The 21,472-nt window shown below is 41.5% G+C and overlaps 1 protein-coding gene and 1 non-coding gene across 2 annotated transcripts in view; one reads left to right on the plus strand and one right to left on the minus strand.

Annotated features, from left to right (window-relative positions):
* Window positions 1-21,472, minus strand: part of LOC120050855 (interleukin-1 receptor accessory protein-like 1) — an 838,450-nt gene that overhangs the window by 640,013 nt on the left and 176,965 nt on the right. The window lies entirely within an intron of this gene.
* On the plus strand, window positions 1,636-1,690 carry LOC120051574. Its single transcript, XR_005477287.1, has one exon. It is a non-coding gene; the product is annotated as a U7 small nuclear RNA (small nuclear RNA).

Below are 21,472 nucleotides of genomic sequence, written 5' to 3' on the forward strand. Positions count from 1 at the left end.
TAACTAAATGGACAATTGGAACGTGTGGTTCTTGTAGACATCAACATGGACCACAGACTACCATACCACCTGAATCAAGTCATTTATGGTTTGACTTGACAAAAATATCTCTGCTTTCACTAACCATTTAATGCACAGTTTGTCTACGCAGTAACCATTTGTACTCGCTCAACACTGGATAAAATGACCTCACTCTGTCCAAGTCAAGGTTGTGATTCTCCATGCTTTCATAAGAATCAGTCTGGCCAGGCTGTGAACAGGAGAGCACAGCAGTGAATCCATTTATAGCCCACATGCCAGATGTATTATGTCTCAGAAAACAAGCAGGAAGCAGGGGAACAGGATAACATTTTGTTTTATGCTCAGCAAAAATGAATTGCCCTAAAAAATCTTAAATGCTGACTTTATCAAGTCTTGGTTGTGACAGACCGCTTAGAAACAGGAGGTCTGTAACGACCAGAGTTCTTATGTGTTTTGCTTGTTTAGTGTTGGTCAGGACGTGAGCTGGGTGGGAATTCTATGTTGTGTGTCTAGTTTGTCTGTTTCTGTGTCCAGCCTAATATGGTTCTCAATCAGAGGCAGCTGTCAATCGCTGTCCCTGATTGAGAATCATATATAGGAGGCTTGTTTTGTGTTGGGATTTTGTGGGTGATTGTTTCCTGTCTCTGTGTTTTGTCTGCACCAGATAGGGCTGTCTCGGTTTTCACATTTGCTATTTTGTTATTTGTATTAGTGTTACCGTTTATTCGTCTAATTAAACATGTTGAACACTAGCCGCGCTACATTTTGGTCCTCTCCTTCATCCCAGGAAGAAAACCGTGACAAGGTCGGCACATTGGACCTAGTCAAAGCTACGGAACACTTTGACTTTCAGGGTTTTCCAAATTTCACTAATGTCACCAGTCCTATTGATCAAATATCTTTAGAATGGTTGCTGGTAGAATTAAGCATTATTTCTCATTCACAACCACTGTAGGAGCATACCAGGAACAACTTGTTGATGGAATTGATTAATCCCATGAGCCAGTGCGAAATAAGGAAAGCACATAAACACCAAATCACTCCACACTGTTCCTTAACACTGCCAACTACCAAGCTGTGAAAGCACCATAACATACATCCAGACCTTTGCGCTTTTACCATGACGTCTGGGAAATCAACAACACATTACCATGTCATTAGACTGAAGGGCGCTACCCACATAAAAAAATACTACAGTTTACTATAGAATACTACACTACTTATTATAGAATTCTGCAGAAAACTGTAGTATGCTGTAGAATACTATACTACACACTGCAGTATTCTTCGATCATGTGTATTACTTAGTATATAATTTTGTAGTATACTATAGTAAATACTAGTGTTATCTGCAAAAAGATACTGTAGTAAATAATATAGATATGTCAGCAAAAACACATATATAAAAACAATAGTAGATACCACAGTATTTCATTTGCATATACCCTGCCCATTCCCCACCCCCATATCCCAATTTGTGCCAGCCATAAGTGAGAAACCTACATGCCAAGTATAGACCATAATTATATTGTGTTCCGAATGGTTATTGAAAAGAGCAGAAGCTCTGAACTACCTGCTCAGACCCCAGTCCAACCTTTCTACCTACATGTTATGGAAAATTTGCTCTTTTAGTATTTCTCCAGTAGGTTTCCTCAAGGAGAAAACCTCCACTTCTATCTCAAAGATAATGCAACTAAAACACTATAGTAAATACTACACTATACTTCAGTCCACAAAAACACTACAGTGAATACAACAGTATTCCTACCATGGTATACACTACAGTCGTTTTTCATGTGGGTAGGCTGTTGGAGCCACACAAATTGGCTGCCGCCAGTGTTGGAGCCACAAGATGGCTGCCGCCAGTGTTACACAGTCCACCCGCTTACTGTCAATGCAATGTCAGCGTTGTGTCGGCTAACATTGGCTCAGCCAGCAGACATTCCAATTTCAGCTGCAAATTCTTTGTGTATACTGTAAGTAGTGGATCTGTAGACACATGAATATGGTTGATATTATCACTCTATAGACCACGAAGGCTGCCAGACTGTATTAATGGATAACATTTGTAGGCCTATAGTGTACAGTAACTCACCACATCCATAACCTGTTGCATTGTGGGGGGACGTGCTGTAGGCTGGTGACTATTTATTAAATTATTCTATTTCCCTCTGCTAATTTTGGTTTAGTGTTTTAATAGCACCATCAGCCATTTTGTTAGAGTTTGGAATTGGTTTTGGAAAGCTGCGCTGGATGGATTCTCCTCGCCAGAATAGCAGTCATTAGGTTGATGAATAACACATGAGAAATCATGGGAATAATGCCTCTATTATTCCAACCACCAATGTTAAAATAATACAATTACAATAAGCACATGGGGGAAGCATCAAGCAGCTGTGCCACATGTCAGTGTAGACCAGACCAGAGACTGTGAGGAAGAATGGCCTGTAATATTCACTCTGTTCATTCTCAGAGCAACAACATGAGTGGAGCTACGCCCATTCCCTTCATTCCATGAACGACCTCCTATCCATTGTAATTACACTGTGCTGTGTAAATAGAAAAACTGATCTGCACAGCAAAAAATACAAAACAGTGTGGATTACCCTCACAGAAAAAAAAACATGATTTCACATCAAATTCAACATAAGATCACATGTGATCACGTGAAATTCAGGGTCCAGTTAGCTGTTGTATATGTAACCTCTATGGTCACTCACCTGCACACCTCTTAACTTGTTTTTATCTGCACTGTGTCTTTCACTTGTCTTTTCTGTCAGAATAAACTAAAACACTCTGGTTCTAGGTTGCAGCACCATCTCATAAACACAAGTTGTCTGACATGTCCTTCTCTCTCTTTCTGCTCTTTCCACACAATGATGATGGAAAGTTCAACTGTGTGTGTGTGTGTGTGTCTGTGTGTGTGTGTGTACGCGTGTGTGTGCGTGCGTGTGTGTGTGTCTAATATGTTTGGTTGTGTGTATTTATTCCTTGTGTCACTATTTCAACGTTTTATTGAAATTGTTATCTTTATCATTAACTCTGCATTGTTTGAAAATGACCCGTAAGTAGGCATTTCACTGCTTGTCTGCACCTGTTGTTTACCATGAATGTCACAAATCAAATTTGATTTGATGTAATCTCTTTGACCACAAGAGGGCGCTACGCCCAATCATTCCACTCTCCACACATCTACAGTAGCGGAGAAGACACCCCTGATACCTATACCTCACCCTTTAACTAACATCCTACTTCCACCACTAGTGGGCAGAAATCAGTACAATACTTGACAGACGCAGTGAAGACATCATGAGAAAACAGCATTGAACCTTGTGTTATGGCAAGTTGTGATTCTGGAGAATTGAGAATTTGTTAGGATTTGTTTTTAAAAAACAATTTGCGGCCAATAAGCTCACACACAGACACACACACACGCGCTTCCATAGAAGGCCAAACTCAAACGCCCTCCACACCCTGTATGTGTGTACATTCCTCCTTTCCTCTATTTTCCTTTCCCATCCTTCCCTCCTTCCCTCAATCCCCTCCTTCCCTCCTGCCTCTCTCCGCCGGCCCGTCGCTGAGTAAGGAAGAGAGAGTCACGTTTCCCCTCAGAGTGAGTTGTTCCACACAGAGAGCACATGCTGCTAAATGGGAGATGATTAGAGACAGGAACCTAGGACGTGACTATATGTGTGTGTGTTTCTGCGTGTGTGTGTGTGGACCCACCACCGCACTCCGCTGGGCCGCAGTACTCCTTTAAACATGGACCACGTCTCAGGAGATTTGTACAACGCTGCCAAGTGATCGGTGCAATAATAAACATAAGGTGTGAATGTATGTACGCTTCCCTCACGGTCGTCTTTACTGTTCTTTCAGCCGCGCTGAGCGCTGAGATCAAAGCATTGACTTATGGAGAGAAGATGTTTATTCTGCCTGCTGAAATAACCTCCCAAGTTGTTCTATTATGGAAAGATTATGTTACACTTGTTTAACCGGTGTGAAATGACTGGCTAGTTAGCCGGGCGCACTGTGGGGCATTTCAATCAGTGATGTCACTCACTCTGAGACCTTGAAGTAGTTGTTCCCCTTGCTTTGCAAGAACCGCAGCTTTTGTGGAGCGATAGGTAACGATGCTTCGTGACCTATCGCTGTTGTCGATGTGTGCAGAGGGTCCATGATTCAAACCCAGGTTGGGGCAAGGAGAGGGACGGAAGCAAAACTGTGACACTTGCATAGATATTGTTGCCATCAACATCATGCTGAAGGTGTGAGGAGAAAAGGCACTAGTACAGAGAACAATCTATACTCTACATAACACCCTTCAGACATAGAATATCTCTGTCTGTCTGACTGTCTGTCTCTTTTTTTATTGAACAATTACGCACGTTCATTTCCTTCCTCCATGACCTGCTAACCTCTTGACCTGACAAACAGAAAAAGCATGCTCCTCTTACCCTTAGTGTCTCCTCTCCTCAAACCCAAGGGCCTGTCGCGACGATGACCTAACCTCTCGCTCTGACCTTTGGCCCGCTGGTCTCACTGTACTTTCCCTCTGTTTTTGGTGGTGTTGGAGATGGGGGTTTCCCGAGGCATGAGACTGCTTGTGACTCTGGCTACAGGTCCGATGAGTTGCGGTGCAGTGCAGTCTAGGGCCCTGCAACAGAATGATGATGAGTGAGAGATCCTGGAGCACCATGACTTTTCTCAGACAGCTGGGGTTTTAACACTGAGCTGCCATCTCCAGCTCACTGCCCTTCCCAACTTGGCTGTCATACAGTACTGTACAGTAGTAGAGGTGTTATCACTCTGGACAGTAGTAGAGGTGTTATCACTCTGGACAGTAGTAGAGGTGTTATCACTCTGGACAGTAGTAGAGGTGTTATCACTCTGGACAGTAGTAGAGGTGTTATCACTATGAACAGTAGTAGAGGTGTTATTACTCTGGACAGTAGTAGAGGTGTTATTACTCTGGACAGTAGTAGAGGTGTTATCACTCTGGACAGTAGTAGAGGTGTTATTACTCTGGACAGTAGTAGAGGTGTTATCACTCTGGACAGTAGTAGAGGTGTTATCACTCTGGACAGTAGTAGAGGTGTTATTACTCTGGACAGTAGTAGAGGTGTTACCAATATGAACAGTAGTAGAGGTGTTATTACTCTGGACAGTAGTAGAGGTGTTATCACTATACAGTAGTAGAGGTGTTATCACTATGAACAGTAGTAGAGGTGTTATCACTATACAGTAGTAGAGGTGTTATCACTATTTACAGTAGTAGAGGTGTTATCACTCTGGACAGTAGTAGAGGTGTTATCACTCTGGACAGTAGTAGAGGTGTTATCACTCTGGACAGTAGTAGAGGTGTTATCACTATTTACAGTAGTAGAGGTGTTATTACTCTGGACAGTAGTAGAGGTGTTATCACTCTGGACAGTAGTAGATGTGTTATTACTCTGGACAGTAGTAGAGGTGTTATAACTATTTACAGTAGTAGATGTGTTATCACTCTGGACAGTAGTAGAGGTGTTATCACTCTGGACAGTAGTAGAGGTGTTATTACTCTGGACAGTAGTAGAGGTGTTATTACTCTGGGCAGTATTACAGGTGTTATTACTCTGCACAGTAGTAGATGTGTTATCACTCTGGACAGTAGTAGAGGTGTTATCACTCTGGACAGTAGTAGAGGTGTTATCACTCTGGACAGTAGTAGAGGTGTTATCACTCTGGACAGTAGTAGAGGTGTTATCACTATACAGTAGTAGAGGTGTTATCAATATACAGTAGTAGAGGTGTTATCACTCTGGACAGTAGTAGAGGTGTTATCACTCTGGACAGTAGTAGAGGTGTTATCACTATGAACAGTAGTAGAGGTGTTATCACTATGAACAGTAGTAGAGGTGTTATCACTCTGAACAGTAGTAGAGGTGTTATCACTATGAACAGTAGTAGAGGTGTTATCACTCTGAACAGTAGTAGAGGTGTTATCACTATGAACAGTAGTAGAGGTGTTATCACTCTGAACAGTAGTAGAGGTGTTATCACTCTGAACAGTAGTAGAGGTGTTATCACTATGAACAGTAGTAGAGGTGTTATTACTCTGGACAGTAGTAGAGGTGTTATCACTCTGGACAGTAGTAGAGGTGTTATCACTCTGGACAGTAGTAGAGGTGTTATCACTATGAACAGTAGTAGAGGTGTTATCACTATGAACAGTAGTAGAGGTGTTATCACTCTGAACAGTAGTAGAGGTGTTATCACTCTGAACAGTAGTAGAGGTGTTATCACTCTGAACAGTAGTAGAGGTGTTATCACTCTGAACAGTAGTAGAGGTGTTATCACTCTGAACAGTAGTAGAGGTGTTATCACTCTGAACAGTAGTAGAGGTGTTATCACTCTGGACAGTAGTAGAGGTGTTATCACTCTGGACAGTAGTAGAGGTGTTATCACTCTGGACAGTAGTAGAGGTGTTATCACTCTGGACAGTAGTAGAGGTGATCACTATTTACGGTATTAGATGTGGTATCACTCTGGACAGTAGTAGATGTGGTATCCCTCTGGACAGTAGTAGAGGTGTTATTACTCTGGACAGTAGTAGAGGTGATCACTATTTACGGTATTAGATGTGGTATCACTCTGGACAGTAGTAGAAGTGGTATTACTCTGGACAGTAGTAGAGGTGTTATCACTCTGGACAGTAGTAGAGGTGTTATCACTCTGGACAGTATTAGAGGTGTTATCACTCTGGACAGTAGTAGAGGTGTTATCACTCTGGACAGTATTAGAGGTGTTATCACTCTGGACAGTAGTAGAGGTGTTATCACTATGAACACTAGTAGAGGTGTTATTACTCTGGACAGTAGTAGATGTGTTATCACTCTGGACAGTAGTACAGGTGTTATCCCTCTGGACAGTATTAGAGGTGTTATTACTCTGGACAGTAGTAGAGGTGTTATCACTCTGGACAGTAGTAGAGGTGTTATTACTCTGGACAGTAGTAGATGTGTTATCACTCTGGACAGTAGTACAGGTGTTATCACTCTGGACAGTATTAGAGGTGTTATTACTCTGGACAGTAGTAGAGGTGTTATTACTCTGGACAGTAGTAGAGGTGTTATCACTCTGGACAGTAGTAGAGGTGTTATCACTCTGGACAGTAGTAGAGGTGTTATTACTCTGGACAGTAGTAGAGGTGTTATTACTCTGGACAGTAGTAGATGTGTTATCACTCTGGACAGTAGTAGAGGTGTTATCACTCTGGACAGTAGTAGAGGTGTTATCACTCTACAGTAGTGGTTTCTGGACAGTAGAGTTGTTATCACTCTACAGTAGTAGGGGTGTTATCACTATGACCAGTAGTAGAGGTGTTATCACTATGAACAGTAGTAGAGGTGTTATCACTATGAACAGTAGTAGAGGTGTTATCACTATGAACAGTAGTAGAGGTGTTATTACTCTGGACAGTAGTAGAGGTGTTATTACTCTGGACAGTAGTAGAGGTGTTATCACTATGAACAGTAGTAGTGTCATCACTATGAACAGTAGTAGTGTCATCACTATGAACAGTAGTAGAGGTGTTATCACTATGAACAGTAGTAGAGGTGTCATCACTATGAACAGTAGTAGAGGTGTCATCACTATGAACAGTAGTAGAGGTGTCATCACTATGAACAGTAGTAGAGGTGTCATCACTATGAACAGTAGTAGAGGTGTTATCACTATACAGTAGTAGAGATGTTATCACTATACAGTAGTAGAGGTGTTATCACTATTTACGGTATTAGATGTGGGATCACTATTTACTGTATTCGAGGTGTTATCACTATACAGTAGTAGAGGTGTTATCACTATACAGTAGTAGAGGTGTTATCACTATTTACGGTATTAGATGTGGGATCACTATTTACGGTATTAGAGGTGCTATTACTCTGGACAGTAGTAGAGGTGTTATCACTATTTACTGTATTAGAAGTGTTATCACTCTGGACAATAGTAGAGGTGTTATCACTATTTACTGTATTAGAGGTGTTATCACTATTTACTGTATTAGAGGTGTTATCACTATACAGTAGTCAGGGGTGTTATCACTATTTACGGTATTAGATGTGGGATCACTATTTATGGTATTAGAGGTGCTATTACTCTGGACAGTAGTAGAGGTGTTATCACTATTTACTGTATTAGAGGTGTTATCACTCTGGACAGTAGTAGAGGTGTTATCACTATTTACAGTATTATATATGTTATCACTATTTACAGTATTAGAGATGTTATCACTATTTACAGTATTAGAGGTGTTATCACTATGAACAGTAGTAGAGGTGTTATCACTCTGGACAGTAGTAGAGGTGTTATCACTATTTACAGTATTAGAGGTGTTATCACTCTACAGTAGTAGAGGTGTTATCACTCTACAGTATTAGAGTTGTTGAACTGTTGCACCCTCTATAGCCACTGTGGTTATTGTTTTGATGTAAAATGGGCTTTTGATTGATTGTTTGTTTGCTGTGCTGGATGCTGTGTATTCACTAACATTCTGAATGATGGAAATGTTTATCGTATCTGTAACATATTTTGGTGTGTATTTATCTGCATCTTAATTTCTTATCACTCTACAGTATTAGAGGTGTTATCACTCTACAGTAGTAGAACTCTGGACAGTAGAGATGTTATCACTACAGTAGTAGGGGTGTTTTCACTATTTACAGTAGTAGAGGTGTCATCACTCTACAGTCAACAACATGTCAGTCCTTCCTGGTTAAGGGTTGACGAGAGATTAACTGCTTCTTTTCATGAGAAATATTACTGCAATGAAAATTCCAGATTGTCTGCGTAATCAAACAACATTCAGCTCAGACACCCATACATACCCCACAAGACATGCCACCAGGCATCTGTTCACAGTCCCCAAGTCCAAAAGGAATTCACGTTAACGCACGGTATTATACAGAGCCATGATCGCATGGAACTCCCTTCCATCGTCCATTACTCATTCAAACAGAAAAATTACAGTACCTTTAAAAAAGCGGGACTATGAGGGGACACACACACAAACACACACATTGTTTTTTAGTTGTGTTGTTCGTATATCGTTGTGTTTAAAAGTTGTGTGACTGTCCTTGTCTATCAGTGTTCTGTTACTTGTCATGTTTTGTGTGTTTTGTAGACCCCAGGATGAGTAGCTGCTGCTTCTGCAAAAGCTAAGGGGGAACCAAATAAACAAATAAAAAGATGAACCCAATATTTTATTTACAGCAGGTTTTTAAAGGACCAAAGAGTATGATCTGCTTCGTGTTTTCATTTTTGCAAAAGAAAAAATACTGGTATCGTCTCGGCCCTAATATATAGTATAATTTATTTTTATATCTGTGTCCATACTGTCCACAAGTTTCTAGTATATAGAGTTTCTGCTTCAAGAGAAAATCAACAAAATCATGAAAAAAATCTAATCAACAATTACATTATTTTCAATTAACTCTGCAACTCTTCCAACTATTGTATTTTTTGATAACTGCCACCAGTTTGGCACCAACACATTTACAACAAAGACATATTGACATAGAAAAATAAATAAAAGTGTTTAAAAAAAAATACAGATAAATGATATTTCATGCTGAAACCCTCATATTAAACACCAATGGTATTCACTAAGCTGATGGTTTGTATTTAGAATAATGTTTTACAGCTTTGTCATTGTATTTTTTATCATCTTATTATATATATAGTAATAGTCAAAGTTTAGACACACCGACTCATTCCAGGGTTTTTCTTTATTTTGACTATTTTCTACATTGTAGAATAATAGTGAAGACATCAAAACTATAAAATAACACATATGGAATCATCTAGTAACCAAAAAAGTGTTAAACAAATCAAAACATATTTTATATTTGAGATTCTTCAAAGTAGCCACCCTTTGCCTTGATGACAGCTTTGCACACTCTTGGCATCCAGAGTGATCTGCGACACAATGATTCCCAGACTCAGAAGACATCCCTTAGGCTTCATGTCGGAAATGACTCTGAGACCTCTGGATTAAGAATGATTTACAGCTTTGATTAAAGTAATACACAAACATGAAAGAGCTGAGTGGGGATACGAAGACACCAGCATTTATTTTAAACCAAGAGGTATATTTCTGATCCGATAAGATTTTCAGGAAGAAAAAAATAGAACTATTGTGTTTGCAATGTATGTATCCAGCACCATGGACAGAGGACTGAGCGCTGCCAAACACGAATGGATAAACACCGGACTGCACTGCAATAGAAATGTTTTAATTTACTCGCTTTGCAATGAGTAAATAATAATAATAAAAAGTATATGACCCGGAAATAAGGGGTTACTGACAACAACAATAACAACAACAACAGCAGTGAAAACAGAGAAGAGCAATAGGCTCTTTAAACAGCTGCATCACGGCACGTCTCCAAGGACGTGTCCATCTGCCTCCCTGCTGAGAGCAACCAGACCAAAACACATCATATTTAATTACCAACACCTGGCCTACCAACACCCCTAGTTCATTTGACAATACTGTGCTTTAACTACTCCCCCTGTGGACAGTGAGGGCCAGACACCCATAGTTAAAGAGAGCTGGGGTACGAGGGTTCACAGCTGCTGTTTTCCAGTCTCCACGCAGCCCACTCACACATCAACCAATCGGGTGACAGTCTTGGATAATCCAAGGGATTCTAGACGGACCAATTGCGAGAGGCCTGTGGGAGCCGTCTTCTTTGGCTCCTCCATTTGGCCGAGGAGAGAGAAGGACGGGCCCCCGCTAGGGAGTCGAAGTCCGGCACACAGCAGATTCAGAATCCAACAACTGAGCCGGGTCCAAGCTCTCAGCTGCAAAAGCAACCTGTTTCCTCCCCACTCCCTGCCTTATTTACTTATCAGATTCACATGGCTGCAATAAAATTCTCACGTTGTTCTCTGGGGCTTGCTGTTGGAACAACAAAAGTCAGTCAAACGTCTAAATATTCCTTCAACGGGCTGCCAAAATGTATTTCTCCGGCCCCTCTGTCAATACTTAGACCAGGACTCTCAAGCCCTGTTCCTGGTGAGCAACCCCCCCTGTAGGTTTTGTACCTATAGTACGGTAGCTTTCCAGGAACGGGGTTGGAGAGCCCTGACCTAGACACTAACCTGTGATTTTTAGTGTGGTGCAAAACAATATTGATAATGCAACAAAGTGGCTCCAGAGTGGCGCAGCGGTCTAAGGCACTGCATCTCAGTGCAAGAGGTGTCACTACAGTCCCTGGTTCACATCCGGCTGTGATTGGGAGTCCCATAGGGTGGTGCACAATTGGCCCAGCGTCGTCTGGGTTTGGCCGTCATTGTAAATAATAATTTGTTCTTAACTAACTTGCCTAGTTTAATAAATTAAAAAAGGCTGTTGCCATTCTACCACAGAACGTCTGTTTCCTACCACCTTTGCCACCACTTCCAACCACAGCAGTGTCTGCTTGATCCCGAGCCACAACTCTTTTATCGCCCCAACTCGGGGGTTTGAAAATAATCACATTTCCATTTCTCCTCTGTATTTCCCTGACTGCTTCCAGATGGTAACTTTGATTGTCAATAATCAAAAGGGGATCACGAGGAAAAGCATGTTAAATACCAACCATGCTGTTGAGCCCAGATACGTGCTTCTTTAGTAATCTGTAGTCAGGCCTGGCATCGCTGTTTCAACGGCACCCCTTGGCCTAATATCCCTTCACTATGTAAACATGCAGTGAACAAGAAAAGTTGACGAGTGAACTTATACGTGAACATTACTGGCCCTGTCATCGTCTATCCAAATAGAACACGGCTTGTTTCTGATTCTGAGCAGACTGCAACCTCACTTCAAACATGGACACAGCAAGCAAATAAATAAATAAGGGATAATATCATATTTTCCACTGATCTGAACTCTGGACTGTTGAGGTGGTAAAATCAGACTCTCTGTTATGAGGCTCAGTAAGACAATACGCAGCTCAGAGGACCAGTACTCTCTCTACCCAGAACACCAGCAGATGTATTTCTAATGTTCACAATTCTCCATCAATCAACTGAAAACATGAGACTGAAAATGGATGAAGACAGGGGCCGTTTTCTTTATCCTGACATATTATACTTGTGTGTTTTTTTATCCAATTTTCTATTAATCTCTATAGTTGTATCATTATCAATGCATTGTTGGGAAAGAGCTCTCAAGGAAGAATGTCACAGTAGTGTTTTACACCGGTTGAATCCTGTGCACGTGGCGAATAAACTTTGAAACATGAAACATATTCAACACGCTGTATATGACGCATATCACTCTAAGACTGGCAATGGAGACAAGCTAAGCTGGAACAGACTCACAGTCAAAAGGTTAGTGGGTTAAACATATTCTATGGAACAGAGATGGAGTGAGGGAAAAGGAGGGAACTAAAGGAAGGATTTTCATTTGTACCACGTTTGGCTGTACTTGATGCCGTTTCCCTTGCGTCGGTTCCAGAAATCAAGCCTGCACCGTTTAAGTTGACTGCGGATCCTGTCCTCTGAACACAAAGGTAGGACGGGTGACTGGAGATAAAGTACTGTAATTCTTACGAAGCTGCCCTTGGAAATTCTACACAGAATACCAGAGGGAAATGCCTGACACCTTCCCATGGAAGGACCTATCTGTGTGCTCTCCTTCCTTCCCTGAATAAAATTAATTCTTACCCTACAGATGTAGGATCTTCATTTGATCACTCTTTTCTTGCTGAAACATTTAGTTTTGTTGCTGAAACTTGTAGTGTATTTGTTTAAAAATGCTTCCAAAGTTTGTAATTTCCACTTTAAAATGTCAGACTTGATTTGTCCTAATGAAAAATGTATCAACCCATACAAAAAATGTCCAAAAATTATAATCCACATAATAATTCACATTTCCTGTTGCTGCAGGATTATTTTCCTGCTGTGGGATACTGGCTCAAAATAAGTTCCTACATCACTACTCACTGATCCAATGTCAGTTTAACATTTTCCCATCTAATAGGTGAAGTTAGGACATGATGAGGGTAAGATGATTTTAGATCAGAGCCTCAGTTCAGGTTCCCTTCCTACAGGCTGTGGCTGGTGCCCTAAAGAAGCCCATTATCTTTGGTGTCACCCCTTTGGCCCATTGACCCCATGAGAACGGGCTGTTTTCTCTGTCCTCAAGGGCTTCCCAATAAAACGGATGCTGATGGCTGTCACGCTCTTCACATTACCTAACTCACACACTTGGCCTGGCCGCCTTGGCAACCAATGTCCACGGGTAACAATGGCAACCACTCCAACCTTACTCTACCACACACACACACACACAGATGGTAATGACTGGAGCAGAATCAGTGGAATGGTATCAAATACATCAACACGTGGTTTCCATGGTTTCCAGGTGTTTGATGTCATTCCATTTGCTCCGTTCCGGCCATTATTATGAGCCGTTCTCCCCTCAGCAGCCTCCAATAATGAGTAGTGTGCTAAACAGAAGAAGAGCCGCTCCGTATTAGCAGCAGCATGGGTTAGTGATATCCTGGAACCTTGGGACGTCCTGACCTTAAACCCTAAATCCTAACCTTAACATTTACCCTAATCTTAACCATAACCCCTACCTAACACTAACCCTTACCTTAACTGTTTTATATTTCAAATTCAATGGGGTGACGTCAGAGTTGGAATGTCCAAAAGTATCCCACTTAGACTTTTTCCCAGCAGAATTCTGGAGTTTCAAAGGGAAAGACACACCACTGGTTCCAGAGGAATGTCCGATCAGCTGACGGAGCCGAGCGGGAGCCAAGCACACATCTGGGGACTGTAAAACCCATCGGGACCTAAGCCTCTCTCTCCCTCTAGTCTTCATCTCATCTGTGGGTGCTCTGTCTGTGTATTCAGGAACTTGGGTCACTACTCCACACTTCACTCAGCTGAAAGGTCGAGTGGTGAAGACCCTTGGGGAGCAGAGACAGAGACAGAGCGGGAGGTAGGGAGGGAGGAGAAGAGGAAAAGAGGAAGAGTTGGAGAGAGAGAAAGAGAAAGAAAGAGAGAAAACGAGAGAGAGACAGAGAGAAGAAGAGTGAGACACAGAGACAGCAAGAGAGAGACAGCCCAAGAAAGAGAAGTAGAGAGAGAAAGAGAAAGAGAGAAACGAGAGAGAGACAGAGAGAAGAAGAGTAAGACACACAGACAGAGAGAAGGAGAGTGAGACACAGAGACAGCAAGAGAGAGACAGCCCAAGAAAGAGAAGTAGAGAGAGAAAGAGAAAGAGAGAAACGAGAGAGAGACAGAGAGAAGAAGAGTAAGACACACAGACAGAGAGAAGGCGAGTGAGACACAGAGACAGCAAGAGAGAGACAGCCCAAGAAAGAGAAGTAGAGAGAGAAAAAGGGAGGGAGCGAAAGAAATAAAGAAAAAGAGCTAGATCTGTTAGCCCCATCAGACAACTGTATGAGGATGAGGTGGCTGTGAGGTCTCCTGTCCCACTCTGACAGCAGCAGCCTGGGGAGCAGCAGAGGGATCAATCCTCCCTCCAACTCACTCCTGATCCTTTGTCTTTCTCTCACTTTAACTTTGTTCCCCAGCTCTCCTCTCCATTCCTCTCTCCTTCACCTCTCCTCTCCCCTCCCCTCTGCTCTCCTCTCTTCTCCCTCCTCCACCTCTCCTCTCCCCTCCCCTCTGCTCTCCTCTCTTCTCCCTCCTCTCCCCTCTCCTCTCCCTGTATGTGCTGTTCATCTGGCCTTGTCCGATGTGATTTATCCCATTACAAACACTACTCCACTCCCAGCTCCCAGCAGCCTAAATACCTGCCCTGCAAAGGTCAGCGCCTCTGCCAATACTCCCGTTGTCCTGCCCATGTTATGAGCTGATCGATGTGTGTGTGTGCCTGGCCTTTTCCAGCATTCCTTCACACATAGACACTCTCTTTACAGAGCAAGGCTACAGGAGTCACCCTGAGTTATTTGGTCGTAGCTCTCAGCCTCCAGAGGGGGGAAACCAACGGTGATCACGATGACCTCGGCAGTACACAGTTCACAGAGCTGGGTTGAATAGGACGTCGTAATGGAGGTCAGGGTCAACGAGGGGTCAAGAGGGTCACAAACAAGCTGAGGAGAGGCCAACTTTCTGTTGGGAAGGCTTTGGTACCTTCACAATACTTGGTGATCTCAGACGAAGACTATTTCCTGTTGTTAACACTGGGAACTGTGAGCTGTCGCATATTTTAGGCCACACTTTTGTGGAGAGGCACGATATTCTTGTTAAGCTTGAGCTGTATTGAATGTTTGAAACACTCCAGGAACTGAACTCCTCCTCTAATTTACAATAAAGGTAATTTATTCTATTCTATACATATTTAAATCCATGGACATAACTCATATAAATAACTGATGATAAATGATGTCACAGTATCAGTGGTGTAAAGTACTTAAGTAAATATATGTTGAAGTACTACTTAAGTCGTTTTTTGGGGTATCTGTACTTGACTTTTCTATTTATATTTATGACAACCTTTACTCCACTACATAAGAAAATATGTACTTTTACTCCCATACAAAAGTACTCGTTACATTTTGAATGCTCAGGCAGGACAGCAATATGGTCAAATTCACACACCTATCAATATGACGCGTTGTAATCCCTACGGCCTCTGATCAGGAGACTCATTATGTCTGAGTGTTGGAGAGTGCCCGTCTGTCCGTAAATATAAAAAACAACCTGTGTCGTCATGTTTGCTTAATATAAGGAATTTTATGTATAGCATTTACTTTTTTAGTATGACAATTCAGTTCTTTTTCCACCACTGTACTTAAGTACATTAAAATCAGATTGTCACAACTTCTGCCGAAGTTGGTCCCTCTCCTTGTTCGGGCGGCGTTCGGCAGTCGACGTCACCGACCTTCTAGCCATCGCCGATCCACTTTTCATTTTCCATTGGTTTTGTCTTGTCTTCCATCACACCTGGTTCCAATTCCATCAATTACATGTTGTGTATTTAACCCTCTGTTCACCCCATGTCCTTGTCGGTAATTGTTTCTTGTAGTGCGTATGCACGGTATGCTGGTATTTACTGGGTTTTGTTTGACCCATTTATTGTATTGTTCTGTTGACGGTGGTTTATGTTTATTAAACAACACTGTTATAAATCTGTTTTCGCTCTCCTGCGCCTGACTTCTTTGCCGCCAGTACGCACCGCATTACACAGACACTTTAAGACTTTTACTCAAGTAATATTTTACTGGGAGACATCCACTTTGACTTGAGTTATGTTTTATTAAGGTATCTTTACTTTTACTCAAGTATGACTATTGAGTACTTTTTCAACTACTGCAGTGAGAAATATCCCATCCAAGAGACCAGTCTAAGGGACTTTGGCTTCTGTCGTCGATGCTCTCTTCACAATAACACTGGTAACACTTTACCCTGCAGTTACAAAGCAGTTACTATGTAACGACATGTTAATAATAAAATGTTATTACCGGTGGTTACATAAGGTGTTACCATAACACATATTTCTCCTTCCCCTCTCTATCCATTAGAGTACCATAATCCACCATAAAATCTATATAACAGCATGTTGGGTTATTTTTACACACATGCTGATGGCTTCACTCCAGACCATTAAACCAAACCCAGGCTAATTTAGGATCTCTCAGAAGAGAGATGTACAGTACGGCCACGGGCCAGACAGGATAGTGATGAGAATAAGGAACATGATGGATGTCAGAGACAACTTAATGTATTATACAGTTCAGTGATAAAATATGTTCTATATCACATGCCATACAAAACCGACGTAGGAGTTCTGAATTCCATGCCATACAAAACCGACGTAGGAGTTCTGAATTCCATGCCATACAAAACCGACGTAGGAGTTCTGAATTCCATGCCATACAAAACCGACGTAGGAGTTCTGAATTCCATGCCATACAAAACCGACGTAGGAGTTCTGAATTCCATGCCATACAAAACCGACGTAGGAGTTCTGAATTCCATGCCATACAAAACCGACGTAGGAGTTCTGAATTCCATGCCATTCGCTTGAGATCATCCGCGTAACTTTCAAGGATATTTTATTAAGAATATGACTCTACATATCTGCATAACTTTTAAGCTATTTTATTTTAGATATCCACATAACTGTCAAGTTATTTTATCAACAGTACTTTCAGAAAGTATTCATACCCCTTGACTTATTGCACATTTTGTTGTGTTACAGCCTGAATTCAAAACTAATTAAATATATTTGGTCACACCCATTTACACACAATACCCCATAATGAAATAAGTGAAATTATGTTTTTAGAAATTGTTGCAAATGTATTTAAAGTTAAATACAGAAATATCTCATTTACACAAGTATTCACTCCCCTGAGTCAATACATGTTAGATTCACCTTTGGCAGTGATAACAGCTGTGAATCTTTCTGGGTAAGTCTCTATGTCACGTTCTGACCATAGTTCTTGTGTGTTGTGCTTGTTTTAGTGTTGGTCAGGACGTGAGCTGGGTGGGCATTCTATGTTGTGTGTCTAGTTTGTCTGTTTCTGTGTTCAGCCTAATATGGTTCTCAATCAGAGGCAGCTGTCAATCGTTGTCCCTGATTGAGAATCATATATAGGTGGCTTGTTTTGTGTTGGGATTTTGTGGGTGGTTGTTTCCTGTCTCTGTGTTTTGTCTGCACCAGATAGGGCTGTTTCGGTTTGCCACATTTTGTTGTTTTTGTAGTGTTGTAAGTGTTCACAGTTCGTTATATTAAATATGTTGAGCACTGGCTACGCTGCGTGTTGGTCCGATCCCTGTTTCACCCCCTCTTCTAGTGAAGAGAGGGAAGGCTACCGTTACACTCTAAGAGCTTTGCACACCTGAATTATACAATATTTGCACAATATTCTTCAAGCTCAAACAAGTTGTTTGTTGATCATTGCTAGACAGCCATTTTCAAGTCTTGCCATAGATTTTCAAGCATATTTAAGTAAAAACGGTAACTAGGCCACTCTGGAACATTCAATGTCATCTTGGTAAGCAACTCCAGTGTATATTTGGCCTTGTGTTTTAGGTTATTGTCCTGCTGAAAGGTGGATTTGTCTCCCAGTGTCTGTTAAAAAGCAGACTGAACCAGGTTTTGTGCTTAGCTCTATTCTGTTTATTTTTATCCTAAAAAACTCCCTAGTCCTTGCCGATGACAAGCATACCCATAACATGATGCAGCCAACACCATGAGGTGTTGTGTTGGATTTGCCCCAAACATAATGCTTTGTATTCAGGACATAAAGTTAATTTCTTTGCCACATTTTTTTGCAGTTTTACTTTAGTGCCTTATTGCAAACAGTATGATTGTTTTAAAATATTTTTTATTTTGTACAGGCTTCCTTCTTTTCACTTTGTCATTTAGGTTGATATTGTGGAGTAACTATAATGTTGTTGATCCATCCTCAGTTTTCTCCTATCACAACTGTTTTAATTCACCATTGGCCTCATGGTGTATCTCAGTAGTGACTGGGTGTATTGACGCACCATCCCACCATCACCATGCTCAAAGGGATATTCAAAGTTTGCCTTTTTTTACCCATCTACCAATAGGTGCCTTTATTTGTGAGGCATTGGAAAACCTTTCTGGTCTTTGTGGTTGAATCTGTGTTTGAAATTCACTGCTCGACTGAGGGACCTTACAGATATTATTGCACACAGAGTGAGTCCATGCAATTTATTATGTGACTTGTTAAGCCCATTTGTACTCCTGAACTTATTCAGGCTCGCCATAACAAAAGGGGTGAATACTTATTGACTCAAGGCACTTCAACTTTTCATTTGTACATTTTTTTTAAATAACACAATTCCAATTTGGCATGATGGGGTGTTGTGTGTAGGTCAGTGACACAACATCTCTATCTTCAGGCTGTAACACAACAACATGTGGGAAAAGGGCTGTGAAAACTTTCTGAAGGCACTGTAATTAAATGCACTATGAATACATCTATTCAGTGGGTGTTACATCCTGATGAGCTACTAAAGAACCAGATAGAGCAGCTGTAGTGGAACGGAACAGGGCTTCTCTGCTCCCGACAGTAGGGCTGCTAGGGATAGACTGCTACTGTCCCGTATTTGGTAGTGTACTCAAATCACAGCCACTGCAGCTGTATGATCCCAGGGCACATTCCCCTAAACCTTATAAACCCTTCTTATACAACGGCATTAGCAGAGAGAAGGAGAGAGAGAGCGAGAGAGAGAGAGAAGGAGAGAGAGAGAGAGAGAGAAGGAGAGAGAGAGAGAAGGAGAGAGAGAGAGAGAGAGAAGGAGAGAGAGAGAGAGAGAAACCTGGCTCCCTGTAGAGGAAAGGCTGTTCAATCACTGCACCACAGCAGAAGCTGAGACAGAGCTGCATTTCCTGACAAAATGTCAGAAATATAAAACAATTAGAGAGTGTCATTTCCCCAAATTTGAAACCCTTATTCAAGGTTTCAAAGACCTCTCTGATGCGAATAGGCTTCCCATCCTGTTGGGGGAGGATGCAGAGAGCTGTGGGTTGGCAGTGCACTACATTGCTGCCTGCCATAAGATGAGGGACAGTGTCTGACAGACCAACCAACATGTCCTCTATATTGTTATTGTTCAATAGTTATTTTGACCCTTGGTTATTGTTGTTACTGTTGTCCTGTTGACAATATTGATTACTATTATTTTAATATTTTAAATATCCAAAGTAAGCTTTGGCAAGATGTACGTTGTTACGTCATGCCAATAAAGCAAATTGAATTGATTTGAGAGAGAGAGAGGCCGACTAATTTATGTGCTAGAGCAGTCACACAATGTGTTTTTGTCCAATAGGTTGACACTAATTGCCTAAGCTATACAGGTTTAAATCTAATTTCATTATGTGATTTGTTTGTTGAAAATGTAAATGTTCCTCCCCCAATAATCACAGCGACCCTTTATAATACACAGTCACTTGTCAGTCGGAGGCGAGGGTTGATGTGCAATATTTTGATTTTATATGTGTTTATGTGTTTTACAACTCAAATGTATAAAGTCCAACAGCAATATGTGCAATGCATTGTATGTGTAATGTCCTAGCCTCTGTTCTGAAACGTGTCTATATGTCCTTCCTGTTGTTTTTAAATGTCTGACTAAGGATGTAAATGAGCTGTTTGATAAATCTGGTGCAACTCATGTTTTTGTTGCACGCTGTCCCTGTCCAAATAAACTTCAGAAATAAAATAAATAAATGAGATCACTAGGTGTGATTTATTTTAAACTAGCAAAGAACACAGTTATAACCATGTCAGAGACTCAATCTCCATTTTTTGTTGTCGAGTCAAATCTCTGCCAACTGACTACACCCCGAATCCCCTCTTCACCCTGAACAAGGCATGGGCACCACCCTTAGCTCACACAACACATACAATATGTCGCGGCTTAGAAGTTGAATTCCAAACGATTTCATCCACCCCTCCCTGGAATGGCTGAGCGGTCTAAGACAGACCACACCGGGTACTGTGGTTCCACACCTTTAGGGGGAGAGTGACCCTCTGGGCAGGGTAGAGCGAAAACCCGCTGCCCAGGCCTTTTTCTGTCCCTCTCTCTCAGGCTGCACAGCAGACACCCAGGAATGCTCCCACAATGAACCTCAGAGACAACAGAAACTACCTGCTGCTGTATCTAATCCCTGTATAGGAAGAGAGAGAGGAAGAGAGGGGAAAGAGAGAGCAAAAGAGGGGGGAAAGAGAGAGAGAAAAAGATGGGGGGGACACACAGAATAGTCACCCTCAGGGTCCAGGCTCAGATCTATGAGCCAGGAAGTGAAGGTAAAGCTAGGATGCTGCATGTGGCTTTAGGGAACCCATTATGAAGCCCAGAGCCACATAGTCATGTCTAGTGAACACAGGGCCTACTGACTTTACAAGGATAGGCCATCAGGCTGCACATATCCTGACTCCTGGAGGTATGTTTTCAATGGGTTACTCTGTGTTCAACAGCCTCTCTCTCTCTCTCTCTCTCTCGAATGATGTGAATGTGAATAATATGAATAATATTGAATGCTAAGCGAAGGATTTAGCATATGATCATATTCAGGAGATGACATCACCATCCTAATACATGATTTGGTATTAACTAACTAGACTGGAGATGACATCACCATCCTAATACATTATGTTGTATTAACTAAATAGACTAGAGATGACATCACCATCCTAATACATGATGTTGTATTAACTAACTAGACTGGAGATGACATCACCATCCTAATACATGATGTGGTATTAACAAACTAGACTGGAGATGACATCACCATCCTAATACATGATGTTGTATTAACTAACTAGACTGGAGATGACATCACCATCCTAATACATGATGTTGTATTAACTAACTAGACTGGAGATAACATCACCATCCTAATGCATGATGTGGTATTAACTAACTAGACTGGAGATGACATTACCATCCTAATACATGATGTGGTATT

This window comes from Salvelinus namaycush, chromosome 7, assembly GCF_016432855.1.
Source record: "Salvelinus namaycush isolate Seneca chromosome 7, SaNama_1.0, whole genome shotgun sequence".
NCBI lineage: Eukaryota > Metazoa > Chordata > Actinopteri > Salmoniformes > Salmonidae > Salvelinus > Salvelinus namaycush.